This window comes from Mercenaria mercenaria, chromosome 12 (genome assembly GCF_021730395.1).
Source record: "Mercenaria mercenaria strain notata chromosome 12, MADL_Memer_1, whole genome shotgun sequence".
Lineage (NCBI taxonomy): Eukaryota > Metazoa > Mollusca > Bivalvia > Venerida > Veneridae > Mercenaria > Mercenaria mercenaria.
This window is the reverse complement of record NC_069372.1, coordinates 55950356-55974065: the sequence shown is the minus strand read 5'-3', so window position 1 is coordinate 55974065 and position 23710 is coordinate 55950356. Positions and strand designations below refer to the sequence as shown.

The window sequence follows — 23710 nt, the reverse complement described above, 5'->3', positions numbered from 1 at the left end:
CGTGGATTCAAAACTGTGCTGTCAACATTTTTAAGAATTTCTTTGCATTGGAAGAAATGTTCAGTATTTAGGCGTAGTATATAGAAATTGAAACACATTCGTTTGATATGCATCAATTTTAAAATATACGAGGAGATAAATGCAAAATCTGTGAATTACTGATGCTAATATACAGGGAAAGCACTGATTGTTTGTCCGCACATTGAGACCTGTGCTATTTTTAGATAGCAGACATTGTCAGTGACGTCACAGATCCTTACATACGAGACAGTGCTATAGGCTTAAACAGCATTCAGTATCTTTTCTATGTTTATTTCGAATTCGTCTGCAAACTTCTTGCAATAAACTTCAATCAGTCACAATTAACTATTACGTCACTGGTCAGTGATTGTATAGGTGGCACCACAAATTTATGCAAATATTACAAAAATCTCCAAGGGAGGTAAATGAGTTTGCACCGGCCCTAGACAGTACTGTGTCAACAAACAAGATGGTAGCCACATAAGGTTAATTTTGGTCTACTTTCAGTTTGAAAACTAGCTTGACTTGAGATCAGAAATAGAAGAATATACCCAAAAATAAATTACTTAAACAAACAAAAGTTAATTTGATTGATCTGATTAGTTGATATTCAGATATTGACATTCAAAAACTAAATGCACCGGTAGAAAAAAATACATGGAATACTGGCTTTTCTTTTCTCATACCCTCGTGGCGATGGATAACATCAGGAATGAGGTGTCAAGAGTGATTAAAATCAGTTGTAAGAACTTGTTTCACAATCGACCTCAAATAAATTAGTATACCGTAGGCCATGAATCTTGCGGTACTAACGTTTTAACAGCAAATAAATTATGAACAAGAGCTGTCTCCATAGGATGACACATGCCCCCGATGGCACTTTGAATGAATAGTTATGGCCGATCTTAGAGTTTAGGACCTTTGACCTACGGAGCTGGGTCTTGCGCACGACACGTCGTCTTACTGTGGTACACATTCATCCTGAATGATTTTAAAATCCATGCATGAATGACAAAGATATGGACCGGACATCCCCATCAATGCACTATCATGAAATATGACCTTAACGTCTAAGTGTGACCTTGACCTTTGAGCTACGGACCTGGCTCTTGCGCGTGACACGTCGTCTTACTGTGCCACACATTCATGCCAAGTTATTTGAAAATCCATCCATGGATGACAAAGATATGGACCGGACACGAATGCACTGTCATGAAATATGACTTTTAACGTCTAAGTGTGACCTTGACCTTTGAGCTACGGACCTGGACCTTGCGCGTGACACGTCATCTTACTGTGGTACACATTCATGCAAAGTTATTTGAAAATCCATCCATGGATGACAAAGATATGGACCGGACACGAATGCACTATCATGAAAAATGACCTTTAACGTCTAAGTGTGACCTTGACCTTTGAGCTACGGACCTGGGTTTTGTGCGCGACACGTCGTCTTACTGTGGTACACATTCAAGCCAAGTTATTTGAAAATCCATCCATGGATGACAAAGATATGGACCGGACACAAAAATTGTGGACAGACCAACAGACTGACAGACCGACAGACGGTTCAAAAACTATATGCCTCCCTCCGGGGGCATAAAAACAAACTGACCAAATCTATTGCCTTCATAAACTGTAACTTTTATCTAGTTTCTTCAAAATGACACAATCATATAATAAATATATCACTCCATAACAATTTAATTCGGTCACAAAATATCATACCAAGGCAACCATTTGCAATCAGGGGAGATCATTAAAGTCGCGGTAGACTGGTACATGGAGCGTTTTTTGTATACAGTATATGTAAATGGAGATTACCGAGCAGGTTATTGCAGCGAAACGTTTAATCTGTATGTTGTTTAAGACATTTTCATTATACAATCGACGCATGCGCATTAAAAACTTATTTAAAGATAACAGGAGAAAAATTAATGAAAATTCTGATATTTTTAGATGAATATGTCCAAATTATATTGTTTAAGTACATCTCACCCAAACTGGTGGCATGCTGATGGAAAATGTTTCTTCTCTCGGTGTTAAAAAAACTGGTTCATTTTTTTTTTGTTTACATAGGCTATGGGGTGAGGACGGGCGCTATTATAAATACTGCGAGCTTAGTTGTACCGCGAGATTAATGGCCAGGAGTATATAAACTAAAACACTTCCAGCTGTGAACCAAAATAAACTAGACGGTACCATCAGCATAATTCATTTACTGTATCAATATCATTAGCAAACTAAACAGAATGCTATTTCGTCAGGGTCAACATGATCCAGGTCAATGCAGAGATGCAGACCAATCTAAAATTTAAAATTGCAGGTTTCCGAATCTTCCATGCATCTGTGTTAACGGTAAGATCAAGGGAAACAAATCCTCTCTTTTCCACCAAAACCTATTTCAGCAAAGGAGATAAATGGAATCAAGAATAAAGTTTGGTTCAACTTTTTTTACTTCAAAACCAAAAATTATATTTTTTTGCTGGAAATAAGTCGAGACTTCATACATGATAATTGAAAAATTTCGAAAACAATACCAATCATTAGTAGATTTCAAATAAATATTACTTTCATAGTTTATTTGCTGATTTTCCGGTGTTATTGCTACCTCGAGATATGGTACGAACCCGTTTGGTACGAAAGCTCCGTGGTTTCGTCAGATTTTAGTGTACAAATACATTCTAACTACCATGAGCAGCTACGTATTTTGTACAAATATTACTTAATTCGTATCTTTACATACCTGCTTTTCTAAGATACTACTTAATATGTGTAATTATAGTTGAAAAAGATGATGCACTTATCTCACACGCGATTAGAAATTACCGCAAATCTCGGAACTACATTTGTATACACAAAATAGTTCGTTAATTCTTTTGTTGTTCAGACAATATGAAACAACCAACGTAATTATCTTATTCTTTAACTTTAATTAACATATTTAATTAATAGATTCAAAGTAAACTGAACACAATATATCTTATAATTAATATATTTGGTTTTTGTCCTGCGTAATTATTTTTGTATGTCATTATTTTAGGCCGGAAATTTTTACTATTAGTTTCCATGAATCTGTAAATCTGTAAAATTATTTTATAGCATACTTTGCCAATACAGCTGCATTGCTATTCTCTAACTTAAAACGAAATATTTTTTATTCTGACTAATACTCATTCAGAAAATTAATATTGCACTTTCAATATATCACCTCGAAATTTCTCCGGATGCTCATAAACACATATTATTACACTTAGTTCTTGTGGCCTTACGAGGTCGTATAGACCAATGGCAATCAGCGTTACAAGTTAAGTTAGGCTGACTAAAAAATACCTATTACATTTTAAACAGAAATTTGATTGGTTACATAAGACGCGTTTCCAAAGAGACCAAAACGAATTTAAACGGCGGCGCCGAAAAACATATAAATTGATATCATAACTGAAATATGTGTTAAATTATTTCACCTTAAAATGTCCTGGTATTTAATTCACACAGACAGGATCGGAAGTACATTTTTATTAACGGAAGAGATAAAAACGGTACTGCTACATTAAACTTTGATTCAGCCTGGCCTACTAAATTGATATGGGTTATATATTTGCTGTCAGTGTATTTACCAAACTTGTTCAGATATTTAGAATTCCTCCAGTCAGCATGGCTTGTACATTATATAACAATTATGAATCGAATCGGAGCTTCTATACCGCGCAATTAAGTTGTCGAACGGGATATTGCGTACTCTGGGATAATCTTCAGATGACAGTTCCAATTTAGACTTTAAGTGTGTTTCTCTTATTGTTCTGTCTTATGAAAAGGCATTGAGTACATGCGTTTTTGGTTCTAAAGGTTTGCTTTTTATATTTTTATGCACGAGCATTTTTGTGTTTTACATGCCATGCCTTTTTGTTTCCATTACGTATGTTAGAGATTCACCTGGAGGGGATTACTTTTTATTTACACTGTCCCGTGTCTTTGGAACATGCTGGGGGTAAGGGTGAGGTTGGGTGCGCACCATAAACCGGTTTAAGTTCCCCAGTGGTGTTTTTGCCACTGACCGTTCCAAGGCGGTACCCCACTGTGTTCCTTTGTTTGTTCGTATTGTCCTCTTGTGTAGGCTTTGTGTGTGTGCACGTGTATGTGTGTGTGTTCCTTTGTTTGTTCGTTTTGTCCTCGTGTGTTGGCTTTGTGTGTGTGCACGTGTATTTGTGTGTGTTTGTGGTGTTCACGTCTGCGTGCTGTAGGTTTCGTTTCGGGGAGGCTGCGATTTTGGTACGTGGCATTCCCTGTTTGATATTTGTCTTTGTTTTGATTAAATCTACAATACTGAATTGAAACGTTTTGATATCTATATATTTAAATCATTGATTAATCTTATTAATATGATAGTAAGTTCCAAGTAAATAAGTCAGCTACATTTTGTTTCCAAAAAAGATAAAACGTTGTCATTCGGAACTGCAGAAAAATACAACAGCAAGAACTACATATTCAAATTCAAATATAGAAAAATTGTCGAAATGTTTTAATTATTATTATCTTTCCGGTCCTGTGCCATTCAACAGGAAGAAATGCAAATAAGACTTGGTTTGGTATGCTGCGATAATGTTTGAAAATTACTACCTATATCCATGTTCCTTTAAGTTATTATATACATGAAGTATGACTTAGTCATGCATGTACATATGTATTTTGAGCTGCCTGTTGGTCGAATATTCAAGTTTGTTGAACATGCATGCACTCTCGATCACAAATTATTAGTTAAATTCATACTCCTGAAAGCCTTAGATGCCAGCCCGCTTAGCTCAGTAAGGAGAGCGTTGGTCTACAGATCGCGGGGTCGTGAGTTCGATCCCCGGGCAGGGCGTATGTTCTCCGTGACGATTTGATAAAAGACATTGTGTCTGAAATCATTTGTCCTCCACCTCTGATAATTCAAGTGGGGAAGTTGGCAGTTACCTGCGGAGAACAGGTTTATACTGGTACAGAATCCAGGAACACTGGTTAGGTTAACTGTCCGCCGTTACATGACTGAAATACTGTTGAAAAACGGCGTTAAACCCAAAACAAACAAATGGGTTCACGTAGGCTATGAAAAACCATAAGCTAAGTTGATTTCAGTGTGTGAATGCAATGACGAGGGTTTGAGTAAATGCTCATCTTTCATAATGCTCAAGCTGATTATTTCACTTTAGATTGGTTCTTAATTAATGTGAATGTGAATGTTACAATTTGTATGTTGAATACTGCTACAACATTATATTTCAAATGACCGTATCTTAAAATTACATTAGATCTACACAGGTGAGCGAAAAAGGCCATTTTGACCCACACGTTTATTTCTTACCAAAACATGACTTATGATATATTTTTTCTTATAAATACAATAGCTGATATACTTGTGTTTGTGCTTAGTACAATTTATATTGCATTTATATAAGTATGTGGTGTGACGGGTAAAAAGGACAGTAAGGGCCAAATTGCAAAGCAGAGATTTCTCTTTGTCACAGATATTAAGTAAAAGTTACTAGTTAGACGATCATGACTCAGTTTAGAATCCTCAGACTTAGTAGGTGGTTGGTCGTACATGGTCACGTCGTACTAATTTTGGGTTTAGAAGGTCAAAAGTCACATAGACCTTGAACAACATTTTCTTGTCCGAACATTTGCCAAAAAAATGTTAAGCCTTAGGCCCACGTAAGTCCTCAAATTTTGTATGAATGTTCTTCATGACTAGTAGATGACCCATATCTGTTTTTGGGTTAGGAGAAAATGATCATTATAAATTTGCATATCAGAAAAAACGTTGTCCATCCAATTACCAGACAAATGGCCAGACCTAGAGTCCTCGAACTTGGTACGGAGGTCGGTGAGTATTTATACAAGACCAGTATTTATTTTGGTAGGGCAAGGTGACTGGGAACATTAAATACCAGAGTAGGATTAAGACTAGAACCCTCAAAATTTTAGAGACGTTCGTCATGAACATAAGATGATCCCCTTTTTGTGTCGGTGTTGGGGGTATAGTCAATGTCACTGGAGAGCTTGTCCGACAACTTACCTGAGAACGGTTAGCTTAGAATCATTAAACTTGGTGGACATGCTCTTCATGAGTTCATGATAAGCTTATAACCCCTAAAAGTTTCTGGGTTGAAAGATCATAGGTCAACATCAAGTTGACCTTGAACAGCAAAACCTAATCCAGCAATCCCTAGAGAACAATTAATTTTTGTTTTGTTTTTGTTTTTTTGTTGGATTTAACGTCGCACCGACACATGATAGGTCATACGGCGACATTCCAGCTTTAATGGTGGAGGAAGACCCCAGGTGCCCCTCCGTGCATTATTTCATCACGAGCGGGCACCCGGGTAGAACCACCGACCTTCCGTAAGCCAGCTGGATGGCTTCCTCACATGAAGAAATCAACGCCCCGAGTGAAGCTCGAACCCACATCGATGAGGGGCAAGTGATTTGAAGTCAGCGACCTTAACCACTCGGCCACGGAGGCCCCGAACAATTAATCCCAGAGCCTTCAGATGATTGAAGTGGTTCGTCGTAACCATAAACTGGTCCTTATTAATTTAAGGGGTTAAATGGAGCATGCTCAGTTCAAAATACGATTTCACCTAAAACTAAGAACGTTTGTTCTATTTCCAGTTGACCAAATATCGTCAAAAAGACGTACGTCTGAACAAAATTATTTCAGCACTGAAAATGGTTAAAATGTAACCAAACACGTTTGATGTGACCTTCAGTAGTATTAAAATGTAGGCATTGGAACTAAAAATACAAATTTCAAGTATGCACTATCTGTTATAGATATATGTGTGACTGATTGCATCAAAGTACACAGTCTAAAAAAAAGGGTATTACTACTAAACTTTTTGGAAAAAATGGATACAGCTCCGCAAAAACCTTATTTTAAGCTTAGGTGACTATGTACATAGTATCTCATTTAAACCATGCACTTTTTACCTCTAGAGATTAAAATATCATGCATAATGGTAAAATAAATTGAGGAAGCTATTGCTGGAAAGAGACCAATCTCTGCTATTCATATATTTGCGTCAAAGTATGGGAAAAATATCTAGAAATCTAGAAAATCAAAGAAAACAATTTTAGGACTGTTAGATGCATGACTGTGTTATCTTGTATAGCAGGTAACACAGACAACTTACTTTTCTGCATTGATATAACATGGGCTGGATTATGATTGACAAACAGTGTTCACTCAACAATTTCTCACGATAAGCAGATTGTTTCCCTCGCGCAAACAAGGCTTAGGCTAAGTTTCTATAAAATGTGCATGTTTAGGAAGCATGTTCTCTAAGACAACTTAGAGCCTGCAACATTTTCTTTTTTGTCGTATTGAACGACCTGTGGAGTTTCCACTTTTTATGCCCCCGAAGGGAGGCATATAGTTTTTGAACCGTCTGTCCGTCTGTCGGTCTGTCCGCAATTTTCGTGTTCGGTCCATATCTTTGTCATCCATGGATGGATTTTCAAATAACTTGGCATGAGTGTGTACCACAGTAAGACGACGTGTCGCGCGCAAGACCCAGGTCCGTAGCTCAAAGGTCAAGGTCACACTTAGACGTTAAAGGTCATTTTTCATGATAGCGCATTTATGGGAGTGTCCGGTCCATATCTTTGTCATCCATGGATGGATTTTCAATAACTATGCATAAATGTGTGGCACAGTAAGACAACGTGTCGCGCCCAAGACCCAGGTCTGTAGCTCAAAGGTCAAGGCCACACTTAGACGTTAAATGTCATATTTCATGATAGTGCATTGATGGGCGTGTCCGGTCCATATCTTTGTCATTCATGCATGGATTTTAAAATTATTGGGCATGAATGTGTACCACAGTAAGACGACATGTCGCATGCAAGACCCAGGTCTGTAGCTCAAAGGTCAAGGTCACACTTGGACGTTAAAGGTCATATTTCATGATAGTGCATTGATGGGCGTGTCCGGTCCATATCTTTGTCATTCATGCATGGATTTTAAAATTATTGGGCATGAATGTGTACCACAGTAAGACGACGTGTCGCGCGCAAGACCCAGGTCCGTAGCTCAAAAGTCAATGTCACACTTGGACGTTAAAAGTCATATTTCATGATAGTGCAATGATGGGCATGTCCGGTCCATATCTTAGTCATTCATGCATGGATTTTAAAATAACTACGCATGAATGTGTGGCACAGTAAGACGACGTGTCGCGCGCAAGACCCAGGTCCGTAGGGCAAAGGTCCTAAACTCTAACATCGGCCATAACTATTCATTCAAAGTGCCATCGGGGGCATGTGTCATCCTATGGAGACAGCTCTTGTTCTATTTCCTTATCACAGCAGCGTTGTTTGTGCCGTGTGGCGGCCGTAAAATGTCTCCCCGTACATTCAATCAGGTCTGATATATTTCAATCTTCTCAGATCGTTCAGCACGACTTTTATGTCGTATTACTGGTACGTACTGTATAGTTTCTCAGCTTGAACATTTCGGCCTGGGTTGTTCCAGTACTCCCGCTTTCATAGCTTTGGGTATTGTATAATCACCCCTTGCTTTTTAATTTTGTCTTTTGGCAGTTCCTGTGATATGCAGGCTCCATAACCTCAGATCCCCTTTCTAAATTCCAGTTTGTTTAGTTCTGCCCATTGTTTAGGGCAAACCCATTATTTAATCTGGGGACCATACGCCGCTTATCATGGAATTACACGCTAGTGTATCATTGAAGGTCCCATGTGCATCGCCGTATGAACACATCTGCGGATGCCTCTGAATTGTTTTTTGTACTTGTAGCATGTGTAAATGTTGAGTTCTGCTCAACCCGGGGCTAGAGGGCGCGGACGGTAGCATGCATTTCCACTACCGTCCACGAACAGGCTCAATCAAACCGAGCCTGCAACAGTTTCGTTTTTGTCGTGTTGAGCGACCTGTGGAGTTTCCACTTTTTCTATTACATTTGCGTATAAGTGATTTTCGTTTAAAAAACACTATTAATTTTGAGTATCTCTTATATGCTTTTATCAAACCAACCTAAAATTGATGTGTGTAATAAAAAAAGCTGCTTTTTTCCATTGAAAATAGATATAGATCAGAAATATGCAAATTGTGTCCAGCAAAAAATAGCAGCTTACTGTTAGCTGCATGAGGTTTGTCATAAGTGCAGACATGAGACCCATTCAAGCTGCCGTACTTACTTATGTATTGAGTTCAGTTATAAAAGACAATCATTCATAATCCATTTTCTCTAGTAAACATGAAAGCGCAGGCCTCACTTGACCTTAGTCAACACAGCTATCATCAACAATTACAAGGGATTTTGTAGCAGTCATTCTGCCTTTTATAGCAATTCTAGCAGTTCTGTAGTAAGTTATTTGCGATTTAACTATTCCCGTAATCTGTCAAACCCGAATATGTTTTATGAAGAGAAAAAGAACAAAAAATAGATTTTTTAACTACTCTATCAAAAATTCTGAAAATTACATCAAAATTGGTACATACCATTGATGGAAATGTGCAAAAGTTGGAGTATATTTGTAAATCAACGAAGACGTTTATAAGATATCGAACATTTATCATGTTTTTAATTGCGAAATACCTTAACATTGTCTGCCACCTGTCAGGTGAAGATCCTAGGCCTAGCGTTCCGGAAACTGTAACCAAGATCATACGAATACTATTTATTGTTCGATTTTGTGTAACTTTAGGCGCGTGAAAAGCATAAGAATCGTACCAAAATCTAACTATAGTTTATAAATGATTCATTTTGGCGAATGATAACAAAACTAGCCGTCTAGATTATTAAGTAAGCAAGTTATAGATTATAACAAACCAAACATACAGATCTTATACATACTAGATTTTTATTTATATTTTATCTAATTCTAATGTTTTAGCAATATGAGGCATTTGGAATGTTACCCGAATCGTTGAAAGTGTCTGCATATTTGTTAGGTATGGTGAAAATGTCTTTGCAAATTTTAGTTCCGTTGTCGACAGTTCTGGGACATGGAACAACATTTCTGTTTACCAGTACAAGCTTCTATATATTTCTGTCGTCGTACATTGTGTAAGTTCTAAGTGAAAACCAATGCGGCGGTAAAAACAAAGAAAAATATCAAACAGGGAGTGCCACGCACCAAAAGCACAGCCTCCTCAAAACGACCCCCAGCACGCAAACGCGTGCACCACACACACACTCGATTGAAGTTTATCTGTTACACAAAATCGCAAACATTTCTCACGGAGCGGATATAACATATCGAGCTGGATGAATGAACGAACGAACAAACGTCATCGTTTCATCCTGCACCGGTTGTAGCAAGTATTTCATGTAATTAAAAGACCTGGTAAACTGCAATCGTCCAGTAACTAGAAACAACAGCATGGACTAATTCTGTTAGGTTAAAAGTTTGTTCAGAACTTACTGACGTTTCATGAGTTTTGTCCTATGGCGTGCTGTGTGTATGATGCACGTTTACATGATCGCAACGGTGACCTACAGGGTTTACGATATCTGCGTATACTAAGTTATTTGCGAACAAGGCCTTGGTCAGGCGTTAAGAATGCCACCAGCACAGGATCTTTCAGCTATTCTGATAGTGATTTAATTTGAGCGAATTATTCACCAGTTCAAATGTCATATTCACAATTTTCAAGCTCAAAAATAAGAACAGTTCATCAGTCGATCATCACAACAAAATATTTCAGTGTTCCTTTATTTGCTGTTTGTGCCGTTGGTGCGTTTGCAAAACAATGAAAATGTCATTTCAATACTAATGAAGAACAAAATATCACAGTAAAGAAAAACATATCAAATAATAACAATGAAAATGTCACATAGGACAATGTTTATCAAAAACGTATCACTACAAAATGTTAAATCCTATTACCACAAATGGTTATATAATGTTTTATATTAATTATGGTATTATTTGCACTGGAATGAATATATTATCCAATTTTCCCTCTCATAAACATTTTACGCAACCATTGTCGCCATTTTGACCGGAAGTTTGTCCTGAATACTTTTGAATGTAATGTTATGATGTCAGGAGCATTTTATAAACAGATTTTCCTTCATTTTTTGGCTATATTTTGTAGACAGACTTGAAAAATGTGAAAGTAATGCCTATAAATTATCACAATACTAACAGTGCTTTAATCATAACGGCGATATTATGCCTCAGGTCGACGTAATATTTGGCGTCATGTACGCATCGAGAAATAGCACTAATATTTTACTTGAAAACATGTTTAAAACGAAATGCCACATAGCATAACTGTCTTAAGTAATTTACACACACGTGGAGTTGGTTACTAGCTGTGCAGAATAATTTGCTGTCATTTGCGTCCTAAATGGAACTATTCCGCAAGACGTAACTATTACCATTTCCTGTCCTGGCGTGTATAAACAAAGGAGCGTGACGACCTACCATTTGGCGCCATACATGCGCCAATAAACAGTTCTGTCATATTTTATATAAATTTTACAATTAAAGATATATAAGAACCGAAATAATTTATCGCAAAACCTTGACTGAACACTGTTTATACACTCGGGCAGCTATACGTTGTACGAAATATGAGAATTTTAGAAAAGTAAACTTTGTTAAGTTTAAAAAGCGAATGGGATTTCCATCAGTTGTTTCTGCTAGCATTTTGATTCAGCTGACTTGGTAACAGCAATTATACTGAAAACCACATGAATCTTATGAACAAACTAAAAAATATGTAAAAATGAAAAATTCTGAAACCTACATATAGTTATATTTACTTTAAACTTAATCAGAACAATTTTCTTTAAATTATATAGTATATCCATAGATATCTATAGTATACAATAGCCATAAAGTTCCTTGTTTACAAAGGTGTTTCATGTTTAACTACAACAAACAGGAGAAATATATATTTATCTATGTTTGGCTCACGCTTTTTTGATATAAATCTGTCAACAATGTAGATTAACTGAAGATGTAGATGTATGGTCCTAATTTCTTTCAACCGTATTATGTTTAACTTGTAGCTTAAATGCTGATATTCAGGTATGGCAAGAACACTTACATATTTCAGTGACACAGGTTATCAACGGCAGCAAAACACGTTTGGCTAAGCATATTGGCAAACAAATCATATATCTTCCCTCGCCAAAACTAAACATGGTAGAATACGTCAGTTTAGCACACTAAGAAAATAAACTAACTGCACACTTAATTCTGCTATACTTGTTTATCTGGATTTAACCTATCTTGCTCGCAGGATCCTGTGAGATACGCGTTAAATAGTTTGAGTTCTGGTAAATATCTAAAAAAATATTTAGAATATGGCTCTAATATTTAGACATAATACAATTTGATACAAGACAAAGTAAAATAAGCAAAAAAGTGAAAATTGAAAAAAAAGTCAGATATTCACTTGTGGCTCTAACCCAATGATATGCATGCATATTGCCAGCGGTATACCGAAACTACAAGTGTGTGCAATACCCATTTAACTTAAAATTTTCCATGTGATAAATGATATCGAAATAGGCTCTAAATGATAACTAGGTTAGTCTCATAGATTTAAGTTTATAAGGCGAGTCGGAGAAAATATATAGTGTGAGGCTCCTCCTAAAATTTTTTCAGAGACAACCCAAACAAATCTAAATGGATATGAAAGTAATCTAATATTGTATTCTCTTACCATATCAATACAAAGAAAACAAAAAACTGAAGAAAAAGTTCCTAGTTGCTGCCAGTGTGTCGTGTTGAGTTGTGCAGTGGAAGACATTGACCGATTCGAAAAAACTCCGTAACTTCCTTATTTCGGGATAAAGGCCATTAATATGACTACTCAATTTCTTAGTGAAATCATATCACATATAATGGATATGTTTCAATGCAAATTTCAGAGAAAAATGTATCATTTCTGACCGAGGCTTTCCGAAGCTACTGACTGAATTAGCAAAATTGGGTGCGACATGTCAAATATGTCCTATTTCTTGTAAGATGGTAGAATAAATAGAGCGCTGCTATGCGATTTTCACCTATTTTTGTAATTGACGTAATTCAAAGAAAATGTCACAGTTGAAATCACTTTACACAGATGACAAGCAAACTTTGCTCCTTTCCAGTATTTCAATATAGTGGCGGTGTGGAGTGCACAAATAACGTCATATGTGACGTTTTTCTGAAATGACATCACTTGTAGAAAAGGAAATTCCACAGCGGCGCTTAATAGTACACATGGTCGTCTTGTAACAACATCTACTAATGTGGTTTAGGGATCACGAATTTTACAACCCAAGACGTCTTCGTGTGAAGGCATATGTCAAAGACTGACATAAACGATATACTATTAGCCAGAGGCGCGTTGTGTGTGAGATAGAAGAACGCCTTGAGTATCGAAAGCAATATGTTGCCAGCATACAGGATTGGCAGAGACATAAAGGAACCCGATTAAACTGCGATTGTCTTTCACATTAACAGTAACCTGTTTTCAAAGATTCTGTCAAAATAACAATTTTTCATTTATTTCATGCTACAATTTTGTTGAGTCGTCGTGTTTCTCGGCTTGGGTGCGACATGTCTTGCTTGCTGGGCTTTAATACTTTGTATCATTCTGCAAATACTTGATAACGCTTAGTATGAGAAATGGACCGTAACAAAATTGTCCTGCTCATTTAAAGAACTTGGTCGCAATGCTGGAATTCTTAAAATGTGCAGGTCAATACTAAAATAGTCCCTTTTACCATGTTTACGTTAATTGGTAATATAATTATGTGTAAATATATTTTTTTTCAATTTTACATTTTTTGTATTCTTCATTCTTGTTAATCTATTCTGTCATCCCGACTTTTACCATTAGTTTCTTTCAAAATTATTTTTAAAAGATACAGCTTAAATATGCCAATAATTTATGTATTGCAAGCATCTTTGTTGTCAGGTTTTTATGTATTAGTGTTTCTTCTTTGACTGAAAACCGTATTTTTTCGCCAAACTGTCTGCACACATGCTTCCTCTTCTCTGAGTAACGCTCTAATCAGCCGGGGCCACAAATGTCACATACACTGATAATAATTGCTTTCCAGGTTCCCTTTTCTCATGCTGCATGTCTCTTGTTATAAACTCCTTTCCACAAGTAAAGCAGACGTGGTTTGTTATGTTTCCATGTACGCTACACTTATGGATTAAATACTTAAATATCAAAATATGTGTGTGTGGAAAGGAGTGTGTGCGAGCGTGACTGCATACAAAAGATCATAGATTTTAATTTCCGCACAGAGATATTCTTTTGTCTTTTAAAAACACGCAAAAGCACCATTTACTTATAAGAGGATATCTAACTATTGACGCGCAAAGAACACTTTTCATTTTATCATTCAGACTTTATTTGTAACCTTTAAAGTACATTTAGACGTATTGAAATAGAAGAAGTGATTTCGATCTTTTCAGGTTCAGTTTCCGTAGTTACTCGTTCGGCTCGGTCGGGCAAGCTAGAATAAAACTGGAGCTTATAGGAATTCCCATCTATATCCTGGTAGCAACCAAATATGACTAAACAAAAAAATTGTTACAAAAGTTTAATAGGCATGTAATTATATTAGTAATCTAAAGATATTACTCATTTCCATCTAATAAGGTATGAAACCCATGACACATGAAATTGTAAGCAAACAGATAGCGAAAGTGTTGTGAGAAAAAGGTGCATATTCACAGTATTTTTTGAATTGGCTGACAACTACAGAAAGCTGCACTTGCTTATGTAGGAGTCACCTAGTTGAATAGTCTTTGACACAACACGTGAACGGAAGTATCCCTCCGTGTACTTTTCCACGGGAGGTCAAGTTCTATTTGGAAATGCGTGCCCACATTGATAACTTAAATGCATTGGTTCTTTTGGTGCTGAATCGTACTGAAACAAATTAAACACACGTACAGTCTACCTTTATAGTAGTTTTCCATTAAATAGTAAAACAGGTTTTGGAGAGGTGTAGTGCAGTTACTTTAGCTGTATCGACTTACATCAAACAAAATCTATAGACATTTTAAGGTAGCAAAATCTATAGACATATTTAGGTAATTCTGCTCGTTCAGATCAATTTTTGTTCAATGTAGATTTTCATTAAAGTATGGGTTTTGAAAACTTCAGAATATACTTAGAAAAATTGGGAAACAAAAAAGATAGGGTCGTGATTTTATTTTTCTAGTTTGATTTGATGAATTTGGACCTAACACAAAACTTCATAATGAGAGTCTATCTGAAAAATCACAATTTTGATTATATGTTCGCAAGATATTTGTCAGAATCTGTGTTTTCAATATTTTTTTTATCTGAATGCTTTCTAATGACCCCCTTCTTTTAGAAATTAGCAATTAGCAATTCGTTTCTGTTACGTGCAGTGCAGGTATTGCTGCAACACATTGTCGTACTGCACTGATAATATAACTAATGCAACTCGAGTGATCCAATCTGATGAGAAATGTTTCCACTACCATATCTATATGTAAGAAAAAACCTCGGCAGGTATACTAGACCCAAATTTCATATTTGAAAACATGAACAAATACTTATAGTATAGTTTATATAAATCTGAAATGAACATGTTTATGTGTATTAACAGTTACGCATTCGGTCAAAAGTAGTACACACTGTATGTGTATGGCTGAACACAGTATAAATGTTTACTACCACTAAAAACATATATTTAGCACAGTAAAATTATACTTCATGTGCATTTTCTTTATTTGTAGTAAATGTCTAAATATGAAATATAGTCATTGGATATCTTTAAACCTTATTTAAAGGTCAACATAAGAAGAAAAATTGTATATGGAGTAACAGTTGTGATGAATACATTGCGTTAATACGTAATTAAACGGAACAGGATAATACAGCCTCGATATGGAAACGTAAATTGTGCCACAAATGTATGACAACATGTACGCTTAAAACTAACGATTAGATCTTTTGAAAATGTTAATGCGTGAAATCATTTGTATTAGCAATAGTTATATCGGAGAAAAACACAGATAGGCCAAGTCACTCTGAATGAATCATGTGGTACAAGACCTTCATGTTTACAACAGTGGGACTGCTACTGCGAAAACCTGTTTAAAGTCCAGACTTCCATTACCCGAATTTCCTTAAAAGTACATCCTTAACATTTTAAAATTGAGGGCTAAATCAAAAGCTTCATTCATGGAATAAATAGTCTAAACATGCAAAACCACCTTAATTTATTTTTAATGCATTAAGTACTTGTAACTTCAGAAGACGGTATGCATGTGTGGCATAGAAAAAAATAATCGAATCAGTTTTATTTACAAACTTCCTTTAATAATGATAAAACATTAAAAGTATTGCAAAGCAAGACAATTGATTATCTCCCGTAAATTATGTTATATATAAATTTACAGAAAGAACATGCGGTACGGCCAGTCTACACGCGCATTGTTCAGTCTGCCAAAAAAAGAGAGAATCTTTCATTTAGATAGTAAGAGTTTTCAGAGGATTCCTTGTTGACGCTGCGGATTTGTTTTTTCCATACGTTTTAGAACTTAAAATATCCACGGGTTTAAATTGGCCTGAACCACTACGATTTTGATATAGCATTTTGACCGATTATAACAGAATTGATATTTTTTACGTAATGATAAAAAGTAGGACTGGTGTTGTTCCCATTTATAATTCCTCTTTGCTGACAAAATATATTTTCAATTACATCGCTTTTTATCCGAGCAGGCACTAGTGAGCTCCTATTTCGTGTTAACGTAAACTTGCAAAGTGTTATAAATCCAGGTAGGCACAAGCGAATGTCTTCTCTAGTTTGATAAGAAATCAACAGCTTGTCTTTTTTTCGCGGATGGAATATCATCCCTGTGCATGACAAATTTTTTCTAATCCCCAAACCATGTTAATGCACCTTGCAGTTGCTCAAGGCGAATGTCCTTGATATCCCCAATTCGTCTTTTATCCCTAAAAACGGAAACTATAGTGCTAGTAGCCCGTAATAAATCTGTAGTGTCATCAAGAATGTCTCCAGTATCGCCAAGGAAGGTTTCAAATGATTTCTTCTTTGTCCATTACATCTTCTGCCAATTTGTTTCGCATGTTTGACTCGAGTTAAAAAATGTGCTCATTAGTAAGCATATGATATATTGGAAAACTGTAAGTGTCTCTACCCCACTTGAAAGCATTGATCCAGTGTTCCCAGATATTTTTTACAGAAAAATTTTAAGCTTCAGGAGAAAATTCGTTGAATAACATTCTCATGAAGTCTCTGTTTGTTTGTGCACCATCCATAGGGACAAAGCAAACTTTAAAACCATAGTTTTTTTAGATATTGTACAGCTTTCCAAAAAAGAAAGTGGAGATTTCCTGCTTTGGTTTGTGTAACGGGAAAACAGGCAAATGGGAAACAGAAACCATTCTGCCTAATATATAAAAACTGCAAAACGTGAGTTGTTATTTTTTTTTCTCAGATTTACCGAAGCAAATCTTTTCAAAAGAGTCGGCCTCCTCTCCAATATCAACAAAACCTATAACCTTACCTTCCCATTGCTATGTATCATACAAAGGTCTTCTTGTATGCTCATTCCATCAATTGCTATGCTACCACACATACCATCTTCAGACTTATACTCCTTAGCAGAATCAGCCATCCACTTCAAAACATCTTTATCAAAACCTGCTTTCTGGTCTACAGAACCTTTATAAAGACGCAGGTTATCAATTGATGGAAGAATTATTACTTTTCTATCCTTAAGGATAGCATAGTTTTCTTTGCTTCTACACCAAAGAGATAAACAAAGACTAATAGTCTTCTTGTCCCAGTGTCTACCATAAGAGTTTCTTGTCAAGTTTTTCTTTTGATCAACTAGTAAATCTAACATTTCCCCACTTCCTTGTGGAAGGACCTCTTCGAGTATTTTTTTTTTCATATCTTCATCATAACTCTTTTTCAGGACAAGATTGTCAGAGGTATCTGTACTTTCGTTATCAGTATTTGATATAAAATTACTTGAAACAGATTGAAGAGGTGTATCACTTTGGTATTTTACCATTTTGGACGTATTTGAAGTTAAGGGTGGGTAGCATTTTCTGAATTTAGAGCAAAAGAGACAAGAATCTCCAATATAGAGGAATAACAAAGCCCGATTACACTTAAAACTTCTGCATATTGCTGTTTTTTTCTGTACCTAGATACTCTGTGATATAGCTTTTCAAATTTAAATTGTCAATATTTTCTTTCTGTTTGCCGTTACACAACCTTATCTTGTATGTTAAACTACAAATATTTTGAATGCATTCTCTTGTAAGAATGAATGATTTATCAATATTGCATTCATCAAGATCTATCACCGTTTGACCAATTAATAACTCCCATGTATTACTGACTTTGAAAACTACATTTTTAATGATTGGATTATCATTAATTAAAGTATCAGTAATCATTGAAATATGGACTTCTTGCTCATTTTCAAAATTTACGAAAAAAGGCGACGGGATCCATTTCTTTATATCACTGAAATTTTCGGCTAATTGTGAAGAGATGCAGATTTTTTTCTGAAAGACCTAAATATACAGTTTCCTCTTTTGATGTAGCAGAGTTGAATCGTCGGGTGGACTTTGCCTGCAGAAAAACACGATTCACAAATTTTCCAACTGAAAGGCTTTTGAGAGAACCTCCTTCCTCTTGGTATCTTTTAAAGATATCAGATATGGATTTCAGAAGAGTCTGCGTTTTCATACCGCTCTTGTAACCTTCAAATGAATATGTACATTTTATTTTGCAATGCTGGCAAAAATGATTCAAAGGGACACATTTAACTAGAGTGACTATAGTGATGTTTTCCAAGATTATTCTATAATGATACAAGTACTGGGATAATAAACAGAAATTTATATGGATAAAATCTTGTATCTAGAATACTTTTGCAAATATTTTCAATTGTAACGTAAATAGCGTGGGTCGAATAAATTGGGTACGAAATAGAAAAAAAGCACAATAATAATTCATTGTTTATTTAAAATATGATGAGATGCACAAGTGTGAAATATAATATTATTGGTAAATACTTAATAAACTGTGTAAAGAATTATTACCAAGATGCACACTGCGCTGTTTTCCACATTTCTCCCCGATTACAATAGATATAAGAATTTGAATTTGGCTCACGGAAACGATGATTCCGATAAGCAGTCGTTTAAATATTATGTCGTCTGTGTGCCGGCTCAACCAGGGTAATAGGCTGCGCAATGCAAGATATGGAACCATATCGGATTTCTTGGACAAGGAAATCGTGTTTACATTGCGAAGTAAGTTATCTTTAGTTTTCTGAGCATTGATAGTATATGGGAGTTTTTTTAAACATGTTGAAATGGTAACAGAAGTTGTTGTAAGATCAAGACATGTGCTCAGTTTGTTTTAAAAGGCGAAAATATATTGGCTTAAGGTTGGCAGGGGCGGATTGGGATGGGGAGGGGTGCTGACCCCCAAGTGTCTGTGGTTTCTATGTCAAGAAGGGCATTTGCTTGCCGTTTTACTATGCTATTTTATTTTTAACAGTTTTCCCATTTTCAGGCCAAAACTGTTTATCTGTTCGTAAATTAATTTTTTATGTGTGTACTTCTCAATTTTTGCCTTTGCCTGTGCTTTGTTTGTTCATATTTGATAAAAAAATAAAGAACGTACTTTAATTTGATTTGAATCGACGAAATTGTTGCCAATTTAGCTTGCTGTGGTACGGAAAAAATGACTTCAAAGTCACATGGTATGGGCACACTGAGTTCGGCTTTTATTCATTGAAGGGTGTTGTGAACTGTTTATGGGCCGATTCATTTCAGATTTGCGGCGTATGCCGTTCCGCCGATTGCAAACGTTATTTCCTCGTCTACCCGGCGTACACCGCTGTGCGACGGTCTTGCGAGATAGGCTAAGAGGCAAATTATATATTTTCGTGATATAAATTCGGATAAACATTTGGAAGTTTGTGGCTAACACCTATACAGACAAATATATACAAGAAAAATTTACTGACTTATTTTGAACAGGTCACAACAGAAAATCTTAACAAATTAAAAAGTGTTACTTTTTACTTTGCAGCTCACGTGGCCGGCGTTCGTTGGAGTGTTCGTTTATTCTAAAACCGGGAAAAAAAGTCTTGCCGCTCACGTGACCGGCGTATCCCGTGTTGTGTGAAACGAATTGGCCCAGTTCTCCCCAGATTATGAATTGTCTACCATTATTGTATTATGAAAATGAGCTCACGCATAACGTAAACATCTTAAATATCAATGCATGTTTTGTACTCTTTCAAACTATCTTATTTAATTTTGACAAGCGTTTGTGGAGTACACATTTGGCAGGTAATAAGTTGTTTCGTGTAAATTTGACTTAGAAAGGATTCTCTTTTGGAATGTATCGTCTCTAAGGTATATGTCATTACGTTTTTTAATTTACATTACACCAGACTATCATATATGAAAGCTTCTCAAGGAAGTGTGACATAATTACAGGCCATGAACACTTCATAATGAAATTAAGTTGGTATCAGGTCAATTTTACCACTTATAGCAATAAAACCGTGCAAACTTTGATGCTTTGTTTTGTATGAGCTTCTTCTGGAAAACTGAGGGACGGACGTTACAGAAAAGGTACGAATGTTACAACACTCGATACAGTTGAAATATATATATATTGTGATTTTTTATCCATCAGTAAGTTTTTTTTTATTAATGAATGTAGACACCATATCTTAAACCAATCATAATAAAATGATTATTTACAAATTTAAGGACCATAATTCAAGAGAAAATAAGTGTTATAAGCCCTCTGCGGGAATGATAATTGGCTGTAAACCAATATGAGAAATATATAAAATGGATGCACTGAAATGGTCCCTGTGTAAATACGTCTATATCTCTGGATACTTACTGGATCCTTGTAACAACACACACTTGTTTAAACAACTTGCGGTCTAACATAATCAGACTTAATCATTATACAATACTCTGTATATATATTGTTTGTATCCTTACTTGGTCATTGTAAAAACACGGACACTCTTAGTTAGCCTTGTACAAACAAAGTGACTTCTTTCGAAATTTCAAAAAATGGGACGAGCTTGCTGTCAAAATAAGCAAATTAAGTATGTGGCTAAATGTACGAAAAAAACATAAGTTGAAATAATTGTATGATTCAGGTGTATGCCAAGGTGGCGCTGACCCTAAAGTGAGTAAAATAAACTGTTAAATTAAAATAAATCGTTCACTAACCTTTACCCTGCTAAATTTTGGGCAATACCATTTATTATTCGAAGGGGTGTTCAATGAACATTTACTGACTGAATAGCTAACGGTGCAGACTGATCTTGGTCTACACTGGTCGCAAACTGCATTTGCGACCAGTGCAGACCAAGATCAGTTGCCACCAGCAGGCTAAAGGTACATGTACCTAAGTTTTTCAAATCATAGGTATGAAGTTAAAAAGCTTTGAAATGAAGACAAATGTACATATGTTTCTCAAAAATAGATATATTAACAATATTTTAACCAGAAGCGTAGAGTTACGAGCATTTAATATTTTCATGTAAAAGACAATTTTGTGATCAAGGAAATGTAACTCTTCTTGGACCTGAAGAGCAGAAACATCAAAGGGACATAATATAGCGAATATTTTCTACTTGGGTGCATTTGATTTAACATTCAACTGTGATCTGGATTTCAAAATAATGATCCAGGATACTGTGTGCTAAAAAATATAAAACAACTGGAACAGTCCTTTAACAGCAAAAAGATGCTGTAGCAGAATGAAAATTGTTTGGCTCTAACTGGGACTCGAACCCAGGACCTCTCACACATAAGGCAGACACTCTACCACTTCCCTATAACAGCAGTAGCTATAGCTAGTCAGTTTAAGTGCACCGATTACATTACGTGAACTGGAACAGTTTTGTGAGAATAACACATAATCGGCCTACTCCGGATTATCGGCGTATTCGCTTTGTTACCTAACAGCAATTTTCGTGTAAAGAAAAATTATAATCTAATGCTGCAAACGTTTTAATCGGTAAAAACTGCTCAAATTTCTCTGCCGTGTTTTTTGAGTATGAACTTACTAACTGGTTGTACCAGTGAAATATAACTTACACTGAATCTTATATATTTGCCTTTTTAGCAGCTGGCGAATGGCAAAGACAGTGGGCTTTGTCCAAATATTAGCAATTACTTTACCAGTTTCGAGAGTATATCAATTGATAGGAAATTACAGTTACAAACTAAGTACCTTTCTGCAACATATGGAGTCATTAGCATTCACTGTCAATCAGTATTATGACTAAGATAGACGATCATTCATTCATTCAAATAATTTATAGACAGAGTCCGTTGTTTACATTTTTAATCGTAACCGGTGCTCTTGTAAAAACCACCTTTTTTTAAAAAAAAAATCGAAGAATGCGAAGAGCTATCGTACGGTCTCTACATCATAGATAGTTTGCGGCTTTTCTCTGACTCAAAACACGGTCCACACGAAAAAATCAAGATTGTGGTGATATAATACAATGTCTTTAATATTTTCCACTTTGAGGCAAAGACAATTCAGTGATTTGTGTCTCTGTGAAAAATAAAAATACCAAGTCAAATGGAGTTTAAATTAGATTGCATGTAAATATTTATTGCAATTTAAAGTTAAAAAAATGAGTCGGTGCGAGTCTTAGGAATGTTTCGAACACATCTCGCTTTGTCATATTTATGAATGATTTGAAGTACCGTTACAAAAAGTAAAATTTAACTTGGCCTTATGATGTACGTATTTATAGTTGTCCATGCTTTGTTCGTGCCGAGTTTGCAGTTTTATTTAAAAACCATACTATAAAAGACAAAAGTTTAGGGTTTATTGTAATTTGGTTGTAAATGTGATAATATAGTATTTGAATTCGTGTATTTTCTTTTTCAATTATAGTACTTAAACTATACTCATCTGAAGTCCTCTACATTAGTGACAGAGAAGTAGTATTTTCGTAAAAAAGATGCAATGAGGAAATGAGCCGCACCATGAGAAAACCACCATAGTGCGTTTGCGACCAGCATGGATCCAGACCAGCCTGCGCAGTCTGTTCAGGATGCATGTTGTCCGCTAACGGTTTCTCTAATTGCAATAGGTTTTGAAATTGAACAGCATGGATCCTGACCAGACTGCACGGATTAATCCGATAACAAGCTGCAATCTCATATTTAAACATATCTGTTATAATCAAGATCACAAAGTGATAGCTTACTGGTTACAGAATAGCAAACTTAGTGAAAGAATCATTTTTTTGTAATATATGCCCACTGCCAATATGTCAAGTGTTGAATGTATATCATCTTTAGAAATCTAATCTTTGAACATGTAATAAATTGATACAGAGCGGAACGGTTTGTGTAAAATTACAAAGAAAAGATCTTAACCTCACTTTAAGTTTAGATATTATATAATACACAAACTATGCATTAAGTCGTGCCCATTTTAACCGACCTTGTTGTAATGTGATATGTTTTGAATGTAGTATCTGCGTATAAACATTCGGTGTGTTTTTAAACAGTCGTTCATAGTGTATTCATTCTAATTTCCAGTTGTATTTATATTGAATTTTGCTTTAACGGAATTATTTCAAGCACATTGGTATGTAGTAAAATATATAATACTTTTAAAAAACCAAA

At 35.6% G+C, this 23710-nt stretch overlaps 1 protein-coding gene across 1 annotated transcript in view; it reads left to right on the top strand.

Moving 5' to 3' along the window:
* Nucleotides 1-19265: 19265 nt before the first annotated feature.
* The window catches only part of LOC123534061 (sulfotransferase 1B1-like), a 43202-nt gene continuing 38757 nt past the window's right edge, over nucleotides 19266-23710 (top strand). Inside the window, exon 1 of the mRNA XM_045316104.2 lies at nucleotides 19266-19324. The gene's annotated coding sequence lies outside the window, so the exon portion shown is untranslated. The remainder of the gene's footprint in view (nucleotides 19325-23710) is intronic.